General features: G+C 45.8%; 1 pseudogene; it reads left to right on the forward strand.

Annotated features, from left to right (window-relative positions):
* Positions 1 to 2796: 2796 nt before the first annotated feature.
* Positions 2797 to 9714, forward strand: LOC139252360 (probable G-protein coupled receptor 139; annotated as a pseudogene).
* Positions 9715 to 24121: the final 14407 nt, after the last annotated feature.

A 24121-nucleotide genomic window follows, 5' to 3' on the forward strand; every position in this document is an offset into this window, starting at 1 on the left:
TTCACGCTGCTTTATTTATTTGAGATTCTGCATTAATTTGAGGGGTTTTATCAGTTTGAGGGGCTGTAGTATTGTGACATTCTCTGGTAGTTTGCGGTTATCTATTCGTTTGACAATCTTTATTGTTTTAGGGGATGTATGTGTTTCACGGTGTCTATTAGTTCAAGGGGTGTATTAGTGTGACAGGCTGATTTATCAGAAATATTGTGTTAGTTTCAATGGCTGTATGAATATAACTCGCTGTGCGTGGTGGAGTTGCTGTATTAGTTTAAAGGTCCTCTATTAGTTTGAGGTTCTCTATTAGCTTGACGTTCTCTATTAATTGTATTAGTTTGAGGTTCTCTATTAGTTTTAGGGCCTGCATTAATTAGAGGTTCTGTTAGTTTGAGGAGCTGTATCAGTTTGAGGTTTTGTATCAGTTTGAGGTCCTGTCGTAGTTGGAGATTCTCTATTAGTTTGCGGATCTCTATCAGTTTGATGGGCTGTAATATTTTGGACTTCTCTGTAAGTTAAATGTTCTCAATTACTTTGAATTTCTCTATTAGTTTAAGCTTATCTAATAGTTTAAGGATCTCTATTACTTTGATGGGCTGCACGAGTTTGAGGGGCTGTATTAGTTTGAGCTTCTCTATTACTTTGAGGAAATATATTAATTTGAGATCCTCGAAATGTTTGTATTGTTGTTTTATTTTAAGAGTCTGTATTTGTCTTAGGTCCACTATGGGTATTAGGAGGTCTACTAATTTGAGGTTGTTTAATAGTTTGAGTGTCTGTATTAGTTTCAGGGACTGTATTACTTTGAGTCGCTGCATTTGTTTCAGGGACTGTATTAGTTTGAGAGACTGTATTAGCTTGAGGGTCTGTATTAGTTTGAGGGGCTTTATTAGTTTGAGGGTCTGTATTAGTTTGATGGGCTGTATTAGTTTGAGGTTATTTATTATTTTGAGGGGAAATATTAGTTTGAGGGACTGTATTAGTTTGAGGGTCTGTATTGTTTGAGATACTGTATTAGATTGAGGGACTGCATTAGCTTGAAGGTGTGTATTAATTTGAGGGGCTTTACTAGTTTGAGGGTCTGTATCAGTTTGAGGGACTGTATTAGTTTGAGGGACTGTATTATCTTGAGGTTCTGTATTAGTTTGAGGGGCTGTATTAATTTGAGAGACTGTAGTAGCTTGAGGGTCTGTATTAGTTTGAGGGGCGGTGTTAGTTTGAGGGTATGTATTAGTTTGACGGTCTGTATTAGTTTGAGGGTTTGTATTAGTTTGAGTCGCTGTATTAGTTTGAGGGACTGTGTTAATTTGAGGGACTGTATTAGCTTGATGATCTGTATTACTTTGAGGGTCTGTATTAATTTGAGGGTCTGTATTAGTTTGAGGGGCTGTATTAGTTTGAGTTTCTCTATTAGTTTGAATATTTGAATAATTTTTAGCGTCCCGATTAGTTTGACGTTCTCTATTGGTTTGAGTGGATTATTTTGAGACTCCCTATTAGTTTGAGTTTACTCGTTTCAGTTTCTCTCTTGGTTTGAATTTCAATATTGGTATGAGTTTCATTAATAGTTTGAATGTCTCTATTGGTTTGAGTGTCTGTATTACATTTAGTTGCTTTATTATATTGAGGGTCTGTATTACTTTGAGTTTCTCTATAGATTTTTTAAAAGTTAGTTTGACGTTATTTATTAGTTTGTGGTTCTCTTACTTTAAGGTTCTCTTTTAGTTTGAGGTTATCTTTTAACTTGAGGGTTTGTATTAGATTTAGTTTTAGTTTGAAGTAATTGTAATATTAAACGATTGGTTTAGTTTGAGATTCTCTATTAATTTGATGTGCTGTATTATATTGAATGTCTGTATGACGAGAAGTGCTGTATTTGTTTGCATTGTTTTTGCTGTATCAGTTTAGGTGCTGTATTACTTTTAGGTTATCTACGAGTATGAGGCTCCGCATGTGTATGAGGTGCTGTATGGGTTGAGAGGCTTAATAAATATGAGTACCTGTATTAGTTTGAGGACAATCATAGACATTCCTACCATTTTAATTGTTTGACTGCATTTCCCTATTTAAAAGAGCAGTCACTTCCAATAACACACTTGAACAGCCTTGAGAAGGACATACTAACATTTGTAATTTAACGACTGAATGCCTGCATTTAAAATCGCAGCCACGACCCCCTTTGTAGCACAGCAGACCTGAGAGAGAAACTCTAACATTGGGAAAGTGACGACTGAATAGCTACAGTTAAAGAAAGCAGCCACATCACAGAGAGCAGTAGAACAGCCCTGAGAGGGAAACTCTAAAATTAGGAATGTAATTACTGAATAGCTGCAGTTAACGAAAGCATTCACATCACTGAGTGCAATAGATAAGCCCTCAGAGGCATACACTAACATTGGGAATGTAATGACTGAATGACCACAGCAGAGTAAATTACATCACCCGATTAATATGCGATCTCCAGTTTGGCTTGATGGTTTTTGAAACAACATCCCAATTGCTGGGAGCATACAGCTGGAAACTTTCATGAGTTAATTAATATGAGCAGAATTGTCCAGTCTTTACGGTTTCCAATTTGAATCTCTGCAGTAAATATATTCGTTAACAACAGGGAGTTAAATCGGCTGTCGTAAACTGTTTGTTCAAGCTTTAAAAATAACTGTTTTGATCTATGTTGCAACCTCAATGTCCCCGTGAAGTGACCGCTGGGCATAACTTAAAGGCACAGGAATTCTGCTGTCTCAGAGTATAAATCCGGGAGATTACCTGCAGCACGAAGGGGCACATCGTTTCACATAGAAAATGCTTCCAATTCAACATGCCAAGAAAATATGCTATACATTCATTGCCGTCATTGGTGTTCCTGGTAAGTGACGATAAACATTGAAGTTGAGCATATCTGTGTGTGAGCTGGTCTCTAGTTTTGCTCTGTGACTGATAATGTTACATCCTGGACTGGTGGTCACTGGTATAGACAAATAATTGGTGATATTATTCCGTTCAGTCAAATGACCTGAATAACCACTGCGGTTTGATTCAATTGTTCCATCTGAACATAAACGTGTGTGTGTAACTAACAGGATGATTATATTATCAAGCTATTGTCTTTAGTGGAATATTGTGTACTTTTGAAACATTCCTTACTGAGCGCAACAATCTGAGAGAAGGTATTTGTTGGAGTGCCTGTCACTGTAGGTTTTACTGAATGTGAGTCACTACCGGGCGTGGATCATGATACCCCAGTGACCATGTATTACAGGGAATGTATGTCACTGTAAGATGTACTGAGTGTGTGTCACTAACCAGTGTGGAACACCGTGCCCGAGTGACCATGCACTACTGGGAGTGTGTGTCACTGTAGGATATACTAAGTCTCGGTCACTAACCGGTGTGGAACACCGTACCCCAGTGACCATGTATTGTTGGGAGTGTGTGTCACTGTAGGATATACTGAGTGTGGGTCATTAAACGTTGTGGAACACCGTGCCCCAGTGAACATGTATTACTCGGAGTGTCTGTCACTGTGGCATATATTGAGTGTGGGTCACTAAACGATGTGGAACACTCTACACCAGTGAACATGTATTACTGCGCGTATGTATCACTGTAGGATATACTGAGCGTGGGTCACTAACCGGTGTGGAACACCGTACCCCGGTAACCATGTATTAGTGGGAGTTTCTGTCACTGTCGGATGTACACAGTGTGGTTCACTATTTCTTCTGCTTCCGCTTCTGAGGCGTACACTCGGATTCGAAGAACACTCGGTTCCACAAGACGGTGTTTGAACGAACGGGAGTGAGGGGTGCCTGGGTTGCTGCGCCCTCATTCCGCTATCTACGCCTGGATTCAGTTTGCTCTGGGCGATATTACTCGAGGTGCTCTGCGCCGTGTGGATGCTTTTCCTCCAATTTGGGCTGGCTTGGGCAGGGATTGCCAGGTGTGGGTGGGGACGTTGCATTTTTTCAAGGAGGCATTGAGTGTGTCATGGTACGTTTCCTCGACCCACCTGTGGCTCGCTAGCAATAAAGAATCACTGAGTTTAGCGTTTGCTTTTTGAATCTCATGTCAGGCATGCCGACGATGTGGCCCGCCCAACGGAGCTGATTGACTGTGGTTAATGCTTCGATGCTGGGGATGTTGGCCTGACCGAGTACACTGATGCTAGTGCGCCACACTGGCCAATTAATTAGCAGGAAATTGCGGAAGCAGGGTTGGTAATTCTCCAGTGCTTTGAGGTGACTGCTGTAAATATTCCATGTCTCTGAAGCATCTAGGAGGGCGGGTATCACTACTGCACTGCAGACCATGACCTTGATCCAGGGTTTGAGGTCCTGGTCTTCAAGTACTTCCTTCCTCAGGCGTCCGAAGGCTGCACTGACACACTGGAGACAGTGTTGGACTTTGCCATCAAAGTTTGCCCTTGTTGACAGTAGGCTTCCGAGGTATGGAAAATGGTCCACTTTGTACAGTGTATAGCCCAGTAAATCGGAGCTCCACTGAAACTTGCAGCGGATGGCGAGTTTCCCTGCGCCTACCCCCGCTGATACATTCTGAATATCCTATTTGCAATTTAATTCACTTGCCTCTCACCCTCACCAGCTTTGGGCTGTGAATGAAAACCCTTGCAGGTTACTGATCCTGATCCTGACCCCAGTGCACTGCCCTTGCTGAAAGTACAAGTGCTGGACCTCTGGTCTGAACAATGTTCTATCTCCACACTCCAATGGTGCCGGTATGGGAGCTCGAATGGTTCCTCGCTATGCTGCCTTTTCTTGCGATTCAGGGAATCTTCGTTGTTCCAATTCTACTCCTATCCCCTCCTTCACATATTTTTAGGTACATTGATGACTGTGGTCGCGCAATTTCCTTTTCTAGCCATGACCTGGAAAAATTCCGCACTCGCACAAGGTAATGATCACCCATCACCTCACGCCTATGTTTACTGGCCGACATTGGCTCCCGGTTAAAGAACGCCACGATTTTGAAAATTCTCATCAATGTTTACACATCTCTCCATGGTTTTGCAGCTCCCTACCTCTGTAATATTTTGCAGCCTCACAACCCCTCAAGATATCTCCGCTCTTCAAATGCTGCCCTCTCGAACATCCCTCATTATACTGCTGAACCATCGGTGGCCTTACCTTCAGCTGGTTGGGCCCTTAACTCTGGAATCCTTCCCTGAACCTCTAAGCTTCTCTAACCATCTTTCCATTGTAAAGACGCTCCTTAAAATCAACCCTTTTAGCAAGCTTTTGGTCATATGCTTTAATTTCTTCTTTTTTGTCTTGGTGTCATATGTATCTGAGTTGTCCTGTTAAAACTGCTTTGAGCGACTTGGGACGTTTAACTAGGTTAAACGTGCGATATAAATAAAAGTTATTGTTATTATTATTAGTAATAATATTAATTATTATAAATATTATTATTCAAAGTAATAATTATAATAATTATGTGATCAACCTTGCTTAAAATTTGCGACACACTCTCTCCTTCACATGCTCCATCTGTCACTCCCTTCCCTTCCGCAACATCTCTAAGTCCATTTCGCAAGATTGGCTCTCTACCAATGTCGACCATAAAGCGGCCGACTCTGAGAGCTACCTTGATTATATGACCTCTCACCCAGCTTGCTGGACGGATCCTATTATAGTCTACAAATGTCGCTGCCTGCGTTTCATCTGTTCCGATAATGCCACATCCCACAGCAGTGCTTACAACATGTGTTCCTTTTTCTGAGCTGAGGATACCCATCCTCTGTGGTCCTGATCCTGTGTGCCTGTAACCTAGCGTGGAGTGGGTAGGAGAGGAGGGGCGAAGCAGAGTCATGGAGACAGCGAACCTTTGAGTCAATAACTCGGGCTGAGAGGCTACAGTAGTGGGTCGGTTCCCCGGTCAACCACACCCTCTGGATGATTATCTTCCTGCAGTGACCATGCTCTGTTCAGAGAAGGTTCACCAGGCTGGTTCCTGAGATGAATCTGTTCACTTATTAGGAAAGGTTGAGCAGGTTGTGCATATATTCGTTGGAGTTTAGAAGAATGTGCGGTGATGTTATTGAAATGTATAGGATTCTGAGGTGGCTCGACAGTGTAGATGCAAAGAGGCTGTTTCCCCTCATTGCGGAATGTAGAACTAGGGGACATATTTAAATATTGTTCCTGATGTTGGGGAAGTCCAGAACTATCTGACATAGTCTAAGGATCAGGGCTAAGCCATTTAGGACCAAGATGAGGAGAAAGCTCTTCACTCAGAGAGTTGTTAACCTGAGGAATTCCCTCCTGCAGAGAGTTGTTGATGCAGTTCATTGGATACATTTAAGAGGGAGTTAGGTATGGCCCTTACGTTAAAGGGATGAAGGCGACTGGAGGGAAAGCAGGACAGGTGTTCATGGAGAATGATCAGCCATGATCTTATTGAATGGTGATGCAGTCTCGAAGGGCCCAATGGCCTAGTCCTGCATCTATATTCTATGTTTCTATGTTTCTATGGACAGGGTCCTCAATCCAATTTCCCACATTTATCCACAGCCGAGGATTCCCCACCACTGTGGTGGACAAGGCACACCGCAGTGTCAATACAATTTGCTGCCTTACTTTCATCGCACCTGATGATCCCTGCTAGAACCATGATCGGATCCCCTCCTCGTCACCTTAGTCTCAACCAACCCCCACATTCAAGAGTTCATCCTCCGCCATTGCTGTCCCTTCCTTCTATTTCCCACCACCAAACACATCCCCTTTTGACATTCCCAATGGATCGGCCCCTCCATGACAAATGTGGACTATTCGTGAATCGCCCAAACAGTTCTCCCCAACCACCGGACCTTCCTCTGTAAAAACTAGGAGATGCAACACCTGCCATTTCACCTCATTCTTTCCATCGTCCAAGGCCTTCAATCTGAAACAGTAATAGACTTGTATTTCCTCCAATGTAGTACACTGTTTTCGTTGTTCACGATGCTGTCCCCTGTAGATTAGGGAGGATTAAACAGAGATTGTGTGATTACATTCCTGAACTTCTCCATTGTGTCTGGAAACGTGTCTTTCTCTCTCCCTCTGTCTCACACTCCCCCGGTCACTTGTACCTTCAATTCTACATCCCACTCCCAGTCAGATATCTCTACCTTCGACACTCTATGATGTTCCCCTTCCTAACTCAATGGGGAGCAGCACCAGATATTTCGATTATGCATTTATTGCAACCAGGCCATAAAACTGAGCTTAAACTTTTCAGATAAATACTACCGCTCCTCAGAAAGCATGTGCTGGTAATGAAGGATGTCTTCAGTCGAGACACTGGGAGGGGAGGAGGTGTGTGCTGGTGCTTGGGATCGCCTCTCGGTACATGACAGGTGGGCTGGTCCGCAGCCCTGGGGTCTACTGACCTTTCTCCACCACATTGCCGGGCCATGGGAGCCTTCTGATCTTTGCCAGATTAACCTTGCTCCCCCCCATCCCCCTCTCGTCACACTCCGCAATCGTGCTCTATCCAGTTATATCTTCTCTGGACACATTTCCTGTTTCTTTCCTTGTCCCATTTGTCTTACACCATCATCACTTTTTCTTTGAATCACTCCTGCCCACCATCCCATCAAAGGCCTTCAACTTTGTTTTTTCCTCCTCCTACCACAATTTTCTGTGCCTCGAACATTGCCTTAAAACTGTTCATTGCTCACGTATGCCATTATTGAAGAAACATTATCACCTGAAACGTTAACTCTGTTTCTCTCTCCACAGATGCTGCCAGACATACTGAGTGTTTTTAGCTATCTCTGTAATTTATCAGATTTTCAACCGTTTGTATGGGATTAGTTTAAACAGACGACGAGAGAGGGAGAGCGTGTGGGGCCTTAGGGAAGGCACACCTGGATCTCCTGGCCCACAACCATGTCCGTGAAGGCACTTACATTGTCCCCGAAGCTGTCCTCGGCTCACTTTAGCTGGTAAACACAGCCAACCACAGCTAAACCCGTAAGATAAGTTAAATCAGTAAAATAGTTTGAACCAGAAGCTGCTATCTGCATAAATATATTTATATTGCAATCCCGCCCGCTGGGATTGCTCGGCTTCCTTCCCAGTGCCCCGTCGCTGCTAAACTCGGAAGCAGTGGGTTGGAGGTAGGTGAGATTATGGAACATGGAAACATAGAAAATAGGTGCAGGAATAGGCCATTCGACCCTTTGAGCGTGCACTGCTATTCAATGAGTTCATGGCTGAACATGCAACCTCAGTACCCCATTTCTGCGTTCTCGCCATACACCTTGATCCCCCTAGTAGTAAGGACTACATCCAACTCCTTTTTGAATATATTTAGTGAATTGGCCTTTCTGTGGTGGAGAATTCCACAGGTTCACCAATCTCTGAGTGAAGAAGTTTCTCCTCGTTTCGGTCCTAAATGGCTTACCCATTACCCTTCGACTTCACCAACATCGGGAACATTCTTCCTGCATCTAACCAATCCAGTCCCGTCAGAATTTTAAACGTTTCTATCAGATCCCCTTTCATTCTTCTGAACTCCAGTGAATACAAGCCCAGTTGATCCAGTCTTTCTTGATATGCCAGTCCGTCTTCCCGGGAATCAGTCTGGTGAACCTTCGCTGCAATAGCAAGAGTGTCCTTCCTCAAGTTAGGAGACCACAACTGTACACAATACTCAAGGTTGGGATGATATACTTTACATGTTAACCCCTGACCCGGCGTCCAGCCGACCGTTTTTCTGCTAAATCACAGGCCGAGCTGTCTGGGCTCAGTCACCAAGAATCAGTGACCAATAATTGACCGTCTCTTTTCCCTTCTGTTTATTACAGTGAATTTAGTGGCGATTGTGATCCTGTCCCGGGGAAAGTGCGGGCTGTCCCCCTGCACCACTCGCTACCTGGTCGCCATGGAAGCGGCGGATCTACTGTTTGTCATCACTGACGTCATACTGCGGCAGATCAGATGGTATTATTTCCGAAGATCTTTCCTGGATATCACCCCTGTGTGTGCAGTTTTATATCTCCTGTCTCGTGCAGCCGCTGACTGTTCTGTCTGGTTCACCGTCACTTTCACCTTTGATCGATTTGTGGCCATTTGTTGGCAGAAGCTGAAAACCAAATATTGCACCGGGAGAACTGCGGCTGTAGTTCTGGCAACAAGCTGCATTCTGCTCTGTTCGAAAAACGTTCCATACTACTTTACAGTTGAACCTGGATATATAATCGACAATATTCCGTGGGACTGTTCCTTAATCCCCGCCTATTTTACTGAGCCCGGATGGGTGGGATTTGACTTGTTTGAAACGATTTTAACCCCACTGCTCCCATTCGCTGTAATTTTGTTGCTCAACGCTCTGACAGTCAGACACATTTTAGTGGCCAGTCGAGTCCGGAGGGGTCTGAGGGGTGAGAGCAAGGGGGAGAATGGCAGTGACCCAGAGATGGAGAGCAGGAGAAAGTCTGTGATTTTACTCTTCACCATATCCGGCAGCTTCGTACTGCTGTGGCTGATAATTGTTATAGATTTCTTTTATTATAGCATTACAGGAATAAATCCCAGTGATTACAGTGATTCTTTATAACAATTTACACAGGTCGGATTTATATTGCGGAATTTAAGTTGCTGTACAAACACATTTATTTCCGGGGTGACCCAGTCCAATTTCAGAGAACAGTTGAAGAGCACGGTAAAATATCCGGTTACCTCAACTGTACAATTAATTAAAAAACTGAACGACTGAGCGCAGCCCACAGGCGGGTCCCAGTGTTTGCAGTCCAGGAATGTAATATTTAGCAACAGAATTCCTTCCATTGAATTACACCAGGAGTGGCTGGTGATCTGATCATACACCCAGCGACGGGGAAAGTAATGTGTGTAGGACACGGCAATATTTCTGATTGAAAATTCCCACATGGTCTTTTGGGAAAATACCACGAGCATTCTCTCTGACCTCTTCTGTAAAGGGTCACTGCAGCTATTTAGTGCAGAGATACATTGCATCTTCCAGAGTGAGAGGCTCGACAATAGGTAGGCAGGCAGGGTTGAGCTCTAGTTCAGTGGGTTATATTATAGAGAACATAGAGCAGAGAATCAGGCTATTCGGACCAACCAGTCTGTCCTGATGAGTATGCTTCGCACTATATTAGAAAGTGAGAAACTGAATGAGGCAGAGGTGCAATGTATGACGTGTCAGACTGAGGAGGAGGTCCAAACCATACACACTTCAAACTGACAGGGAGAAGAGGTCTTACATAGACTTACCAAGCACACCTGCCTTCGGAAACTGCGCTTCCACAAAGTGCTTATCACTGAAATATAAACATAAGAACATAAGAATTAGGAACAGGAGTAGGCCATCTAGCGCCTCGAGCCTGCTCCGCCGTTCAACAAGATCATGGCTGATCTGGCCGTGGAATCAGTTCCTCTTTTCGGCCCACTCCCCATAATCCTTAAATACCTAATTGGTTAAAAATCTATCTATCTGGGATTTGAATACAATCAATGAGCTCGCCTCAACTGCTTCCTTGGGCAGAGAATTCCACAGATTCACAACGCTCTGGGAGAAGAAATTCCTGCTCAACTCAGTTTTATATTGGGTCACCCGTATTTTGAGGCTGTGCCCCCTAGTTCTCGTCTCCCCGACCAGTGTAAACAACCTCTCTGCCTCTATCTTGTCTATCCCTTTCATTATTTTAAATGTTTCGATAAGATCATCCCTCATCCTTCTGAAATCCAACGCGTAAAGACCCAGTCTACTCAATCTATCATCCCTCATCTCTGGAATCAGCCGAGTGAATCGTCTCTGTACCCCCTCCAAAGCTACTATATCCTTCCTTAAGTAAGGTAACCAAAACTGCATGCAGTACTCCAGGTGCGGCCTCACCAAAACCCTATACAGTTGCAGCAGGACCTCCCTGCTTTTGTGCTCTATCCCTCTCGCAATGAAGGCCAACATTTCATTCGCCTTCCCGATTACCTGCTGCACGTGCAAACTAACTTTTTGGGATTCATGCACAAGGACCCCCTGGTCCCTCCGCACCGCAGCATGTTGTAATTTCTCCCCATTCAAATAATTTTCCCTTTTACTGTTTTTTTTTCCAAGGTGGGTGACCTCACATTTTACAGACATTGTATTCCATCTGCCAAACCTTAGATAATTCGCTAAACCTATCTAAATCTATTTGCAGCCTCTCTGTGTCCTCTACACAACCCGCTTTCCCACTTTTCTTTGTGGCATCTGCAAATTTTGTTACAGTACACTCTGTCCCCTCTTCCAGTCATCTATGTATATTTTATTCGGGTCGTAATCTGACAGACCTCTGTCGTGCCTGTTTATGTATTCGCGGCCCAGTTGGACAGAAAGCTGGCATGTGTGTACCTGTATTCGGGTACCAGTCAGACACGCCTCTGCCCTCCCTGTGTCGATATCCGATTCCCAGTGGGACAAAGTTCACTCCTATCTGTATCTGTATTCTCTGTGAATATCCTACCTGTAATTTTAGGGTGGAGCCCTATTGTTCTGGATTCCACTCCAGAGGGTATAGTTTTCCTCCAACTAGCCCATCGAATACCTAATTTGTTTTAGCAATTTCAAGTTAATCGAGATCGAATTCTAAAGTCACGTGAACGCGAGGGAAGCTAATGCAGTTCTTTAAATCCAGCAGCATTATGTTGAATCCCCCATGGACAATATGTTCTATTTTCCCCTTTAGTCGGTGTGCCATTATTTTTCCAACCACCGACGTTAAGCTGTCTGTTCGACAGTGTACTGGGCATGTTCTATCTCCTTTCCTAAATATGGGTATTACTTTGGCTTTCTGGCTGTGTTCTGGCTGTACACGTTATACTAACATCCAAACATAAAAACATAGAAAATAGGTGCAGGAGTAGGCCGTTCGGCCCTTCTAGCCTGCACCGCCATTCAATGAGTTCATGGCTGAACGTGCAACTTCAGTACCCCATTCCTGCTTTCTCGCCATACCCCTTGATCCCCCTAGTAGTAAGGACTTCATCTAACTACTTTTTGAATATATTTAGTGAATTGGCCGCAACAACTTTCTGTGGTAGAGAATTCCACAGGTTCATCACTCTCTGAGTGAAGGGGTACAGCAAGGTTCTGCGCTGGGGCCCCAGCTGTTTACACTGTACATTAATGATTTAGACGAGGGGATTAAATGTAGTATCTCCAAATTTACGGATGACACAAAGTTGGGTGGCAGTGTGAGCTGCGAGGAGGATGCGACGAGCCTGCAGAGTGACTTGGATAGTTTAGGTGAGTGGGCAAATGCATGGCAGATGAAGTTTAACGTGGATAAATGTGAGGTTATCCACTTTGATGGGAAAAACAAAGAGACAGACTATTATCTGAATGGTGACAGATTAAGAAAAGGAGAGGTGCAACGAGACGTGGGTGTCATGGTCAATCAGTCATTAAAGGTTGGCATGCAGGCACAGCAGGCGGTGAAGAAAGCAAATGGCATGTTGGCCTTCATGGCGAGGGGTTTTGAGTACAGGAGCAGGGAGGTGTTACTGCAGATGTAAAGGGCCTCGATGAGGTCTCGCCCCGAGTATTGTGTACAGTTCTGGTCTCCTAACTTGAGGAAGGACATTCCTGCTATTGAGAGAGTGCAGCGAAGGTGCACCAGACTGATTCCCGGGATGGCGGGACTGACCGATCAACTGGGCTTGTATTCACTGGAGTTCAGAAGAATGAGAGGGGATCACGTAGAAATGTTTCCTATTCTGACGGGATTGGACAGGTTAGATGCACGAAGAATGTTCCCGATGTTGGGGAAGTCCAGAACCAAGGATCACAGTCTAAGGATAAGGGGTAAGCCATTTCGTCACTAGATGAGGAAAAACCTCTTTACCCAGAGAGCGGTGAACCTATGGAATTTTCTACAACAGAAAGTTGTTGAGGCCAATTCATGAAATATATTGAAAAAGGAGTTAGATATAGACCTGACTACTAGGGGGATCAAGGGGTATGGCGAGAAATCAGGAATGTGGTACTGAAGTTACATGTTCAGCCATGAACTGACTGAATGGCGGTGCAGGCTCGAGGGCTGAGCGGCCTCCTCCTGCACCTATTTTCTATGTTTCTATGTTTCTATATTTCAATGTTTCTATCACATAAATTGTTTCACTTTTCCGGGAATATTTTCCTCAAAGCCTGCGGGCACGGTGTGATTCATCAGGTAGTGAATGATAATTATCAAAATAATCCTGATTGGTTATGTGTTGTGTCAGTCTCTGTGACAGCACCTATCAATGATATCACGCAATGTTCTCTTGCTTTGTCGTCCAGTCAACTTTTACTGAAGAAGCTCTCGTTGATGAGGTCCGTGCCGAGGTTAACGGGTGTGGGGGGCCACCAGCCCCCAGGGACATTCACTGAGATGGAGAGGCATGTGCTCGCACTCGTGCGAAAGCACCCACAAACAGCCACGGACGCATTTGCTGACCCTGAAGTGAGAAAAGGTTTCGACATTGCGTGATGTGAATTCAATGGAGGCCAAACGCACTAATATCCGGACAATCACATGTGATAAATGGTTTCTCAAATTTTCATCGAAATAATGATGGACGAAAGAAAATTATTTCAATGCCAATGTGTTGGTGGTCATGAAATGCGATGCCCGTGATGACTTTGAGTGCGGTGGTGTTTTTGACGTGTATTCGCTGTTTGTACACTGGACTCATGTTGTGAGCCGAGCACCCACTTTCTCTTCTACGAAACTCAATTGTGAATTGCAGCTCAGCCAGCAACGCGGCCCCAGGAGGGGCATGAGTCGTAGGACAATTCGAATATATCTGATGTCGAGGCGCCCCGATTGTCACCCTTCAATCCGCTGAATCTGTTCTCCATGGAGAAGACGGCACATATCAAGGAACATGCATCGCCAATGGACCAGAAGCCAATCCCCCACAAGTCCAGCTAATGGTCCTCCCGTCCTGCCCGCCTCCACTCTGAAGATACCTTGCCCAAACTCCACACCGCAAGGCGCCCCATTTGTCCCCAGGACGGCACCGACATTGCGGAGGCCTCGTGGGCGCGCCAAGCCTGTCCCACGAGTAGCAACTGACAGTGACGAGAAGGTACAGTTGTCCAGGAGGACTGTAGACATTGGTGACCAGCTCATCGAAGCATTGGGAGTGATGTCCCGACAGCTGGCCACAATGACCAATTCAGAAGGTGGAGATCCAGGATGCGATAGCCAGGAACATCTCTCTCGCCTTCTCTCTCTCTCTCGCTCTCTCTCACCTCTCTCTCTCGCTCTCTCCCGCCTTCTCTTTCGCTCCCTCTCTCGCCTTCTTTCCTTTTTCTTGCCTTCTCCCTCTCTATTTCTCTCTCTCTCTCTGCCTCTCTCTCTTTCCTCTCTCTCTCTCTCTCTCTCTCTCTCTCTCTCTCTCTCTCTCTCTCTCTCTCTCTCTCTCTCTGTCTCTCTCTCTCTCGCCTTCTCTGTCTCCACCCCTAGTTTCTGCACCCCCACTGCAAATGACAGATAGAGCCAGGACCAAGATGCTGCATCTGCATCAGACAATGTTGCCCCTCGGCACGTCCCCACTCCCGGACCGGTGCAACGACTGCATCTGCCTTCATCCTCCCAATGAGGAACCGCCTGAAGAGCTCCTCGGTCACCCATCGTGGAGCGAGGAAGGGAAGGGCTCGACTTAGTGAGATGAAGGTTCTTGGGGCGGGGAGGAAAGTAAGCTGCAATTCAGCTGGTGATGGCTGTATTATATCTGCATCTGGTTGTATGCATTTCGATGTATTGTATGGGGGCTGCTGACCCCCCTCCGGATTTCCCTTTATATTCTGTGTTGCAAGAGAGGTTGATAATTTGTTTGCTGTCAATCGTGGAACAAATGGATTCTGGGCTGTGGTTGGGTGTTATTGCAAGTGATAATTATGATTTCCGACCAGTGTTGTTACAAAATCTATTTTCTTGCACGTAACCTTGAAGCACTTTGCCTCACATAGCTTCACCGTTAAACACTGCTGAGTAAACGTAACCCCCACATTCCAGACTCTGAAAATATGTCTGTTGCGATGTTCACGTCAACTGAGTAGAACTCCAGAGTCAAAGCAAACTCCGCTGAAGTTCAGGCAGCCTTTTGAATGGAAGAGCTGCGATTGTAAAAACGCCAGCCACACCGTTGGCGTTGGTTCAGAAATGTTACACCCTTTGTGGGCGTTTTTTTGGGCAAGCGATGTTGTGGGCAGGAGTTGTGCGAGGTGGGGGAAACTGAAAGCCGTCGGTCTCCTGGCCGTTACTTTCCCCAAATGTGCTCTTTATGAACTACAAATGTCGCCCGGCGTTAATAGTGAAGCTGAGCGTGAAATTGTTGTGGAAAGTAACGCTCGGGCGATATTATGGGCTTTGATTTTGCCCAATCTTTCCTAACAAAGTGGGCGGACTGTAATATTTTGTCCCGGCGTTAAGCACATGGCTAAAGTAACGCAACACTCGGCGATAAGGTTTTGAAAAATGCTACCTCAGTTTCCATTTTGTTTCCAATGTGCGAAATCTGGGCTTTATACTTTATTTCAGCGGTAAAAAGGGCGTTAAAGATGCACAAAAGGTTTTTAACCGTCTGCTTTTTTGAAACCGGGCGTTACCGTGACTGATACCATATGAGCGTTAACGTTAAATCGCTCTCATCTTCTGCTATAGACTGTCGCCGTCCTTAGCACTATCATGGCAACTCTTGATTCCCACGATTCAGGAGCTCAGTGCTCATTATGACTTGCGCAGAAGAGGACCTAAACAATGAGCGTGTTGCGATTGAGTGGAGGCGTGTGTGGGTGGGGTGTGATGGCTTTGGGAGGAAGGAGGGAGAGATTCGAGGTTTACAGCACATTGGGCAAAAGAGTTAGCCGTTACCGACCAGATCTTTGTAAGAATTCTGCGACTATAATGGAGGCTGAACATAAGAACATAAGAATTAGGAACAGGAATAGGCCATCTAGCCCCTCGAGCCTGCTCCGCCACTCAGCAAGGTTATGGCTGAGTGGAGGAGTCAAGCCAGCACGCTGTGGAAACTCACGCTGGTGAGAGCAGTGAGCTGGGAGATGAGGACATTGGAGAATCAAAGAGAGCAAGGAGGTTCTCGGACGAGGCAAATGCTTCCGTCCTGCAGGGGGTCGAGTCACGCTGGGGTGATTTGACACAGGGGCGGTGGTGGGCATCCAGCCGCAAAGGTCTACAGGAGGATATGGAGCAAGATAGAGAGGTTGTCTCGGTGGCCACCAACGTGGAGCGTGAAGCCAATCAATGCCGCAAGCAATGGAACCGACCTTGTGGAATCTGCAAGAGTAATTATCACGTTTACTTACAATCACTTATATAGTTTTGAGTTGGTTTTGTAAGTGTCATAAGTGACTATCACATGTGAGATCGTCCTACTATTGGGAATGTTGTAGTCAAATCCTGCGGTCACGGTGTACATCCTTAGGTAAAAAATGATCATTCTGATAAAAATCATGATTACATCTGTCGGTTATGTGTTGTATCACTCTCTGTGACACTACCCAGCAATAATATAAGAACATAAGAACATAAGAAGTAGGAACAGGAGTCGGCCGTCTAGCCCCTCGAGCCTGCTCCGCCATTCAATAAGATCATGGCTCATCTGGCCTTGACTCAGCTCCACTTACCCGCCCTTTCCCCGTAACCCTTAATTCCCTTATTGGTTACAGCACATTGGGCAAAGGAGTTAGCCGTTACCAGCCAGATATTTGCAAGAATTCCGCGACGATAATGGAGGGAGAACATAAGAGAATAAGAATTAGGAACAGGAGTAGGCCATCTAGTCCCTCGAGCCTGCTCCGCCACTCAACAAGGTCATAGCTGAGTGGAGGAGTCAAGCCAGCATGCTAAGGAAACTCACGTTGGTGAGGACAGTGAGCTGGGACATGAGGAAATGTAGCAAGCAATGACCTCCTGACATGTTGTTCTGTTGCATGTTACAGAAGAAGCTATCGATAATGAGGTCCGAGGAGCGGCCAACTGATGAAGGGGCCACCAGTCACCAGCGACATCACTGACACGGAGGGGCGGGTGATCATACCAGTGGGGAGGAACAGCCGGAGAGCAATGCAGGCATCTGCAGAGACTGAAGTGATGGGACGTGAGCCAAGAATACACCATTGCATGATCTAAATTGAATTGATGCCATACGCACTCATATCAGAGCAATAATATATGAGCGTTGGTTTCTAACATCGTCCCACAAATAATGCAGGCCAATTGAGAATCGTTGCAATGCAAACTGTTGATGGGCAATCCCACAGAGGCCAGAAGCTGTGTACGTGGGCCCTGACTCGGTGGATGAACCTGCATCTTGTGTGGAGGATAACCAATTCTCGCCAGTCTATCCGCATGGTCTCTTGTGGATGGATGGGAGTTTGCACTTCCAGGAACCTGCATCGCCATGATCGACAAGACATTCTCCTCCAAGGACATCTGGTGTTCCTCCAACAACTCCCAGCTCCAGTGTGGAGGTACCGGACACAAAGAACACAAGGCACCCCGTTTGTCCGCAGGCCGGCAGCGACCGCGCCCAGCTTTCGTACACGTTGCAGGTCTCGTCCATGACCATCAGATGAGAGCGGAGAGATGGTACAGTTGTCCAGGATGACTGTAGACATCGGTGACCAGCTCCGAGATAATTGGAGGCACATCCCAACAGCTGGCCAGTGTCTCCAGCACCATCAATGAGTACGTTCCATGGATGGCCGAGGCCCTGGAGACGATAGCCAGGAACATTGCTGGGACAAGGCTCACACTGGTCCCGGAGCGCAGCACTCCACCCCAACTTTCGGCACCCCTCCCAGTCCCAATGACACATGAACGTCAGCAGAAAGATCCTGCTTCTGGATACGAGAATGTTCCCACATCGTTACCCTCTGCTCCTGTACCCTTGCAATCATCGGCTCTTCCTTCATCTCTCCAAATGAGGCATCGCCGAAGGTGCTCCTCGACAAGGCGGCTTGGAGCGAGGAGGGAAAGGGGTAGAGATGGGGAGCAACTTTAAACATAGAAATTAGTTGCAGGAGTTGGTCATTCGACCCATCGAGCCTGCACCACCATTCAATGAGGTAATCGCTAAACATGTAACTTCAATACCCCATTCCTGCATTCTCGCCATTCCCGTTGATTTCCCCCGAGTAGTAAGGACTATATCTAACTCATTTTTGAATATATTTAGTGAATTGGCCTAAACAACGTTCTGTGGTAGAGAATTCCACAGGTTGACCACTCTCTCGGTGAAGGTGTTTCTCCTCATTTCGGTCCTAAATGGCCTTCGCCTTATCCTTAGCCTGTGAACCCTGGTTCTGGACTTCTCCAACATCGGGAACATTCTGCCTGCATCTAACCTGTCCAAACCCGTCAGAATTTTAAACGTTTCTAGGAGATCCCCTCTCATTCTTCTGAACTCCAGTGAATAAAAGCCCAGTTAATCCAGTCTTTCTTGATATGTCAGTCCCGCCATCCCGGGAATCATTCTGCTGAACCTTAGCTGCACTCCCTCAATAGCAAGAATGTCCTTCCTCAAGTTAGGAGACCAAAATTGTACACAATACTCCAGGTGTGGCCTGACCAAGGCCCTGTACAACTGTAGTAACACCTCCCTGCCTCTGCACTCAAATCCCCTCTCTATGAAGGCCAACATACCACTTGCTTTCTTAACCGCCTGCTGTCCCAGCATGCCAACCTTCAATGACTGATCTACCATGACACCCAGGTCTCGTTGCACCTCCCCTTTTCCTAATCTGTCACCATTCAGATAATAGTCTGTCTCTCTGTTTTTCCCATCAAAGTGGATAACCTCACATTTATCCACGTACTATTTCATCTGCCATGAATTTGCCCACTCGTCTAACATGTCCAATTCATTCTGCAGCCTCATCGCATACTCCTCGCAGCTCACACTGCCACCAAACTTAGTTTCATCCTCAAATTTGGAGATACTACATTTAATCCCCTCGTCTAAATCATTAATGTACAGTGTAAACAGCTGGGTCCCCAGCAGTGGTCCCTGCGGTACACCACTGGTCGCTGCCTGCCATTCTAAAAAGTACCCTTTTACTCCTACTCTTTGCGTCCTGTCCGCCAACCATTTCTCCATCCAAGCCAGTACACTACCCCAATCGCATGTGCTTCAACGTTGCACATTAACTTCTTGTATGGGACCTTGTCGAAAGCCTTCTGAAATTATAGATACACCACCTCAACTGGTATATTCTTGTCCACTCTACTGGGAACATCCTCAAAAAAATCAAGAAGGTTTGTCAAATATGATTTCACTTTCACAAATCCATGCTGACTTGGGCACATCATGTCACCTCTTTCCAAATGCGCTGCTATGAAATCCTTAATAATTGATTCCATCATTTTACCCACCACCGATATCAAGCTGACCGGTCTATAATTCCCTGTTTTCTCTCTCCTTCCTTTTATAAAAAGTGGTGTTGCAATGGCTACCCTCCACTCCATAGGAACTGATCCAGAATCTATGGAATGTTGGAAAATGACTGTCAATGCATCCTCTATTTCCAAGGCCAACTCCTAATGACTCTGGGATGCAGACCATCAGGCCCTGGGGATCTATCGGCTTTCAATCCCATCAATTTCCCTTACACAATTTCCCGACTAATAAGGATTTCCCTCAGCTCATCCTTCTTACTGGACCCTCTGACCACTTTTATATCCGAAAGGTCCTTAGTGAATACCGAACCAAATTACTTGTTCTATTGGTCTGCCATTTCTTTGTTCCCCGTTATGACTTACACTGATTCTGAGTAGAGGAGGGTGGATGGAAAAGGAGTTGCATGTCCGCAGGTGATGGGTCTGTTATATCCCCATCAGGGTGTGTACAATCTGTTGTAAGGTATGGATGGAGGGGGAGGATGCCACTCTCCTGCTTTGTGTTGCTGTTGTGTGTTGCTGCACATGGTGCCCATTTGAGTGATGTGATTGTATTAAAAATTGCGTTTGGGTTCAGCAGTTGTTGCCAATGATACTTATAATTTCACAACAATTCTCGTGTTAAATGTCTTTTTTATTGAACATAACCTTGTTGTGCATTGCCTCAGAGAGCTGCACCATTAAACACTGGTGATTACTTTGCACTAAAGATTACGAATAAACTTAACTCCAATTATCCTAAATTTTAACCAGCACCAACTTGATGCCCAGCATCGATGTCTGAGATGCACACATACACAGCAGTGTGTCAGCTTTGTAAATCTTCGGAACGTTCTTTCAGGCAATTATGAGTTGCTGACGTTAACAGTCCTGCAGCTAAGTACTCACCACGCGCCCTTTCGTGCGTTCTGAAGGAACGGCGGGCATGGTGTAATAGAGAGCCTGAGTGTCTGGCCCGAGTTCAGCGTCCAGCACTTCGTCCTCCTCTTCATCTCTCTCCTCACGTGCACCATAAGTCACATCTGGCAATCCTTGCCCCCTCCTGATCGCCAGGTTGTGCAGCATTCCGACTACAACTTTAGTTACCTGATCAGGGTTGTCGTGCAGCTCCCCTCCTGGTGGAGCACTCATATAAGCCGCTGCTTAAGCACACAAATTGTTTTCTGGACCACATTGTGTGTGTCTCTGTGGCTGTCATTTTACCGCTGCTCTGTCTCGTTGTGGGTGTCACGCAGGCTGTCATCAGCCAGTTCACGAGTACACACCGTTTGTCATCAAGCGTCCAACATTGGACTTGATGATGACGTGTGAACGTGTCAAAACCAGCGCTCTCAAGTAGGATTTGAGACTCCTGGAAGCTGCCCCGGATATTTGGCATGCACCACAATAATGAACTGTTTGTGTTCGTCAACTGGTTGGAACTTCAGGGAGTGAAATCTATTTTTAGTTGCGAAAAAGCTGTGGGTCCTGAGAAGGCGCCCGCATTGCGCCCTGCATCTTTGGGAACTTAGCATGCTGTGGAATTCTGCAGCGATGTTTGTCTGGGCCTCCGTGGTCAACGGGAGGGTGATTGATTCAATTCTACACAGGTAGGCGGCCTGCGTGAACTGTCCAACGCAGCATTATGTGGCATGGTGAGACAAAGGACAAATGTCGACCAGGGTGGCCTAAAAGATGCCGGACGAGTAAAACAACACGGCAGCAGTGAACTTGACCTCGATGGTCATGACGTCCTGAAGGTGCTAGCAGGCTGCAGATGTGGCCTGGTGAGCTGCCAGATTTCTGTGAGCACCACTTTGTGGAAGCACAGTCTGTGAAGGCAGGTGTCCTTGGAAACTTTGATGTAACAGCGCTTCTAGATTTAAGGGTGGCACGTGTGCCATCTGGACCTACTACTGAATCTGGCATATCGTACATTGGACACAAAATTCTGTGCAACAGACGTAGTGCCGTTTGCACTCTGCAGCATGTGCGTAGTTAATAGAACGTAAATGGTTGGCCCCATTGAAATAAAAGTGTAATGCCGATTGGTGAGAAGAAATTAATTTCTGGTCTAAAAGCCAACCACAGTTTGACCCAATCGTGCAGGGTGCGAACAATGTCATCCAGATGGTGACTTCACCTGAGAATAACTCCAGCTTCAATCCAAACTGCCAGCGACGTTGAAGCAACCTTTTCAATGAAGCGCCATGTGAGATGAAAAAGTGCCGTCCACACCACTGTATTTGGTCAGAACACTTCCACTTTTTCAGAGCGCTGTTTTGGGCGAGCAATATTTTGGGCGAGATTTGTATGAAGTAGTGAAAATTAAGCTGGGCTACGTCCTGGGCAATACTTTCGTCAAAATTGATGTTTAAAACAAAAAAAGTGGGCGGGCGTGTTTATTGAAGCTCACTGTTAATGTCATGCCAGAGGTAGCGCTGGGCGAAATTATTGGCGCTAATTTCGCCCATTCAGGTGATTCCATCCCATAAAGTGGGTGGGTGGTAAAAAATTTTCACAGCGTATCGAACATTTGGAAATTAACGCTCGGAGATATGTTATCAACAAATGGCCGTTACTTTGCATTTTGTGCCAAAATGGGCAACATACAGCCATTATACGCCATTTCAACGTTAAAATGGACGATAAGTGGGCGTTATGCATTGCAAAATAATGCAAAATCTTGTCGAGTCTATGTAACAAGTGTCCCTGTGTACAGTGTGTGTCTCACAGTGAGGTTTCAGACTCTGTAACAAGTGTCACTTTGTAGCCAGTGGGAAGTCGAGCAGGCGGAGCAGCAGTGTCCGGATAATTGCAAAAGGACCAAAAGGCGGGGAGCAGCCGGGGGGAAGTCGAGGCGGCAGAGCGGCAGCGTCGGCAGGCCTACAAAAGGCCAGTCGGTGCGGGTGCAGGAGGGTGAGAAGGCAAAACAGAAGTAGAAAGAAATCGTAGCGTGACATCACAGCCAAGGGATTAACTGATTGGGTGGTGATTAATGAGTAGTTTTTCTTTTCTTTTGCCTTATCAGTAAGTATCCTTTCTCATTGTTGTAGCCTGCTTAAGTTAAAGTAAAGGTTTAGTCACGGCAGGAGAGCTCGGACATGTGTTATGCTCCTCCTGTGCTATGTGGTAAGTTAGGGACGCTCCCAGTGTCCCTGACGACTAAATGTACAGGAAGTGTATCCCCCTGCAACACCTAACAGACCGCATTGCGGCACTGAAGCTGCGGGTGGATTTAATCTGGAGCATCCGCTACATGTGTTCTTGCATAAAGGTGAGAACTGGGTATGGGAAAAAAAAAACAAGTAATTGCTTTTGAGAAAGCCAGAATCATTTCATGATCCAACAAGCTGATTGTATTGTATAACCCATGTAAAAGACTTGTGCTAGCATATGATTCATCGTCATACAGATTCGGGTGTGTATTACAACAAGCTAACATTGCGGGGAAGTTGCAAACTGTCGCCTATGCCTCCAGGAGCTTGTCTTCGGCAGAGCCTACAGCATGATTGAAAAAAAGGCTGAGCATGTCGTGAACAACACGTTGATTGAGTTGAACACACCGCAGTGTAATAGGTACACAGCTAGAAAGGGGATGGGTGACCAACAGGAGAGCAGTGGAAGGAAGGTAGTGCAGGGGTCCCCTGTGGTCATCCCCCTGCAAAGCAGATACACCGCTTTGGGTACTGTTGAGGGGTTTGACTCTTCAGGGGAGAGCAGCTGCAGCCAGGTTCATAGCATCGTGGGTGGTTCTGCTGCACAGGAGTGCAGGAAAAAGAGTGGGAGAACTATATAGTTAGGGGATTCTATTGTAAGGGGAGTAGATAGACGTTTCTGCGGCCGCAGTCAGTACTCCAGGATGCTATGTTGCCTCCTTGGTGCAAGGATGAAGGATGTCTCGGAGCGGCTGCAGGACACTTTGAAGAGGGAGAGAGAACTGCCTCAATATGAGGAGTATTCAGAATAATGTGGACACATTAACTGCACAGGTAGCTGTGAACGGATATGATGTAATTGGCATCACGGACTCATGGCTCCAGGTTGACCATGTCTGGGAACTCAACATCCAGGAGTATTCAACATTCAGTAAGGATAGACAAAAAGTAAAAGGAGGTGGGGTGGTGTTGCTGGTAATAGAGGAAATTAACGCAATTGTAAGGAAGGACATTCGCTTGGATGATGTGGAATCGGTATGGGTTGAGCTACGGAATACCAGAGGGCCAAGAACGCTAGTGGGAGTTGTATACAGGCCACCAAACAATAGTCGCGAATTTGCGGAAAGCATCCAACCAGAAATTAGGGATGCGTGCGATAAAGGCACAGCAGTTATCATGGGGGACTTTACTCTATATATAATCCACAAACTCTTAGCAATGCCATGGGGGAGGATTTGCTGGAGTGTAATTGGGAATGTTTTTCCAGAACAATTTGTCGAGGAACCAACTAGATGGCTGGCCATCCTAGACTGGTGATGTGTAAGGAGAAATGATTAATTAGCAATTTTGTTGTGCGAGGCCCCATTGGGAAGAGTGACCATAATATGGTAGAATTCTTTATTAAGATGGAGAGTGAAACATTTAATTCTGAAACTTGGGTCCTGAACTTAAGACAAGGTAACTTCGATGGTATGTGATGTGAATTGGCTAGAATAGACTGGCGAATGACACATAAAGGGTTATAAATTTCTCCCAGTCCTCAGGTTTGGTGCTTTCTCTGCCCCGTTTATATTCC

The sequence above is a fragment of the Pristiophorus japonicus genome, unplaced genomic scaffold (assembly GCF_044704955.1).
Source record: "Pristiophorus japonicus isolate sPriJap1 unplaced genomic scaffold, sPriJap1.hap1 HAP1_SCAFFOLD_46, whole genome shotgun sequence".
Lineage (NCBI taxonomy): Eukaryota > Metazoa > Chordata > Chondrichthyes > Pristiophoridae > Pristiophorus > Pristiophorus japonicus.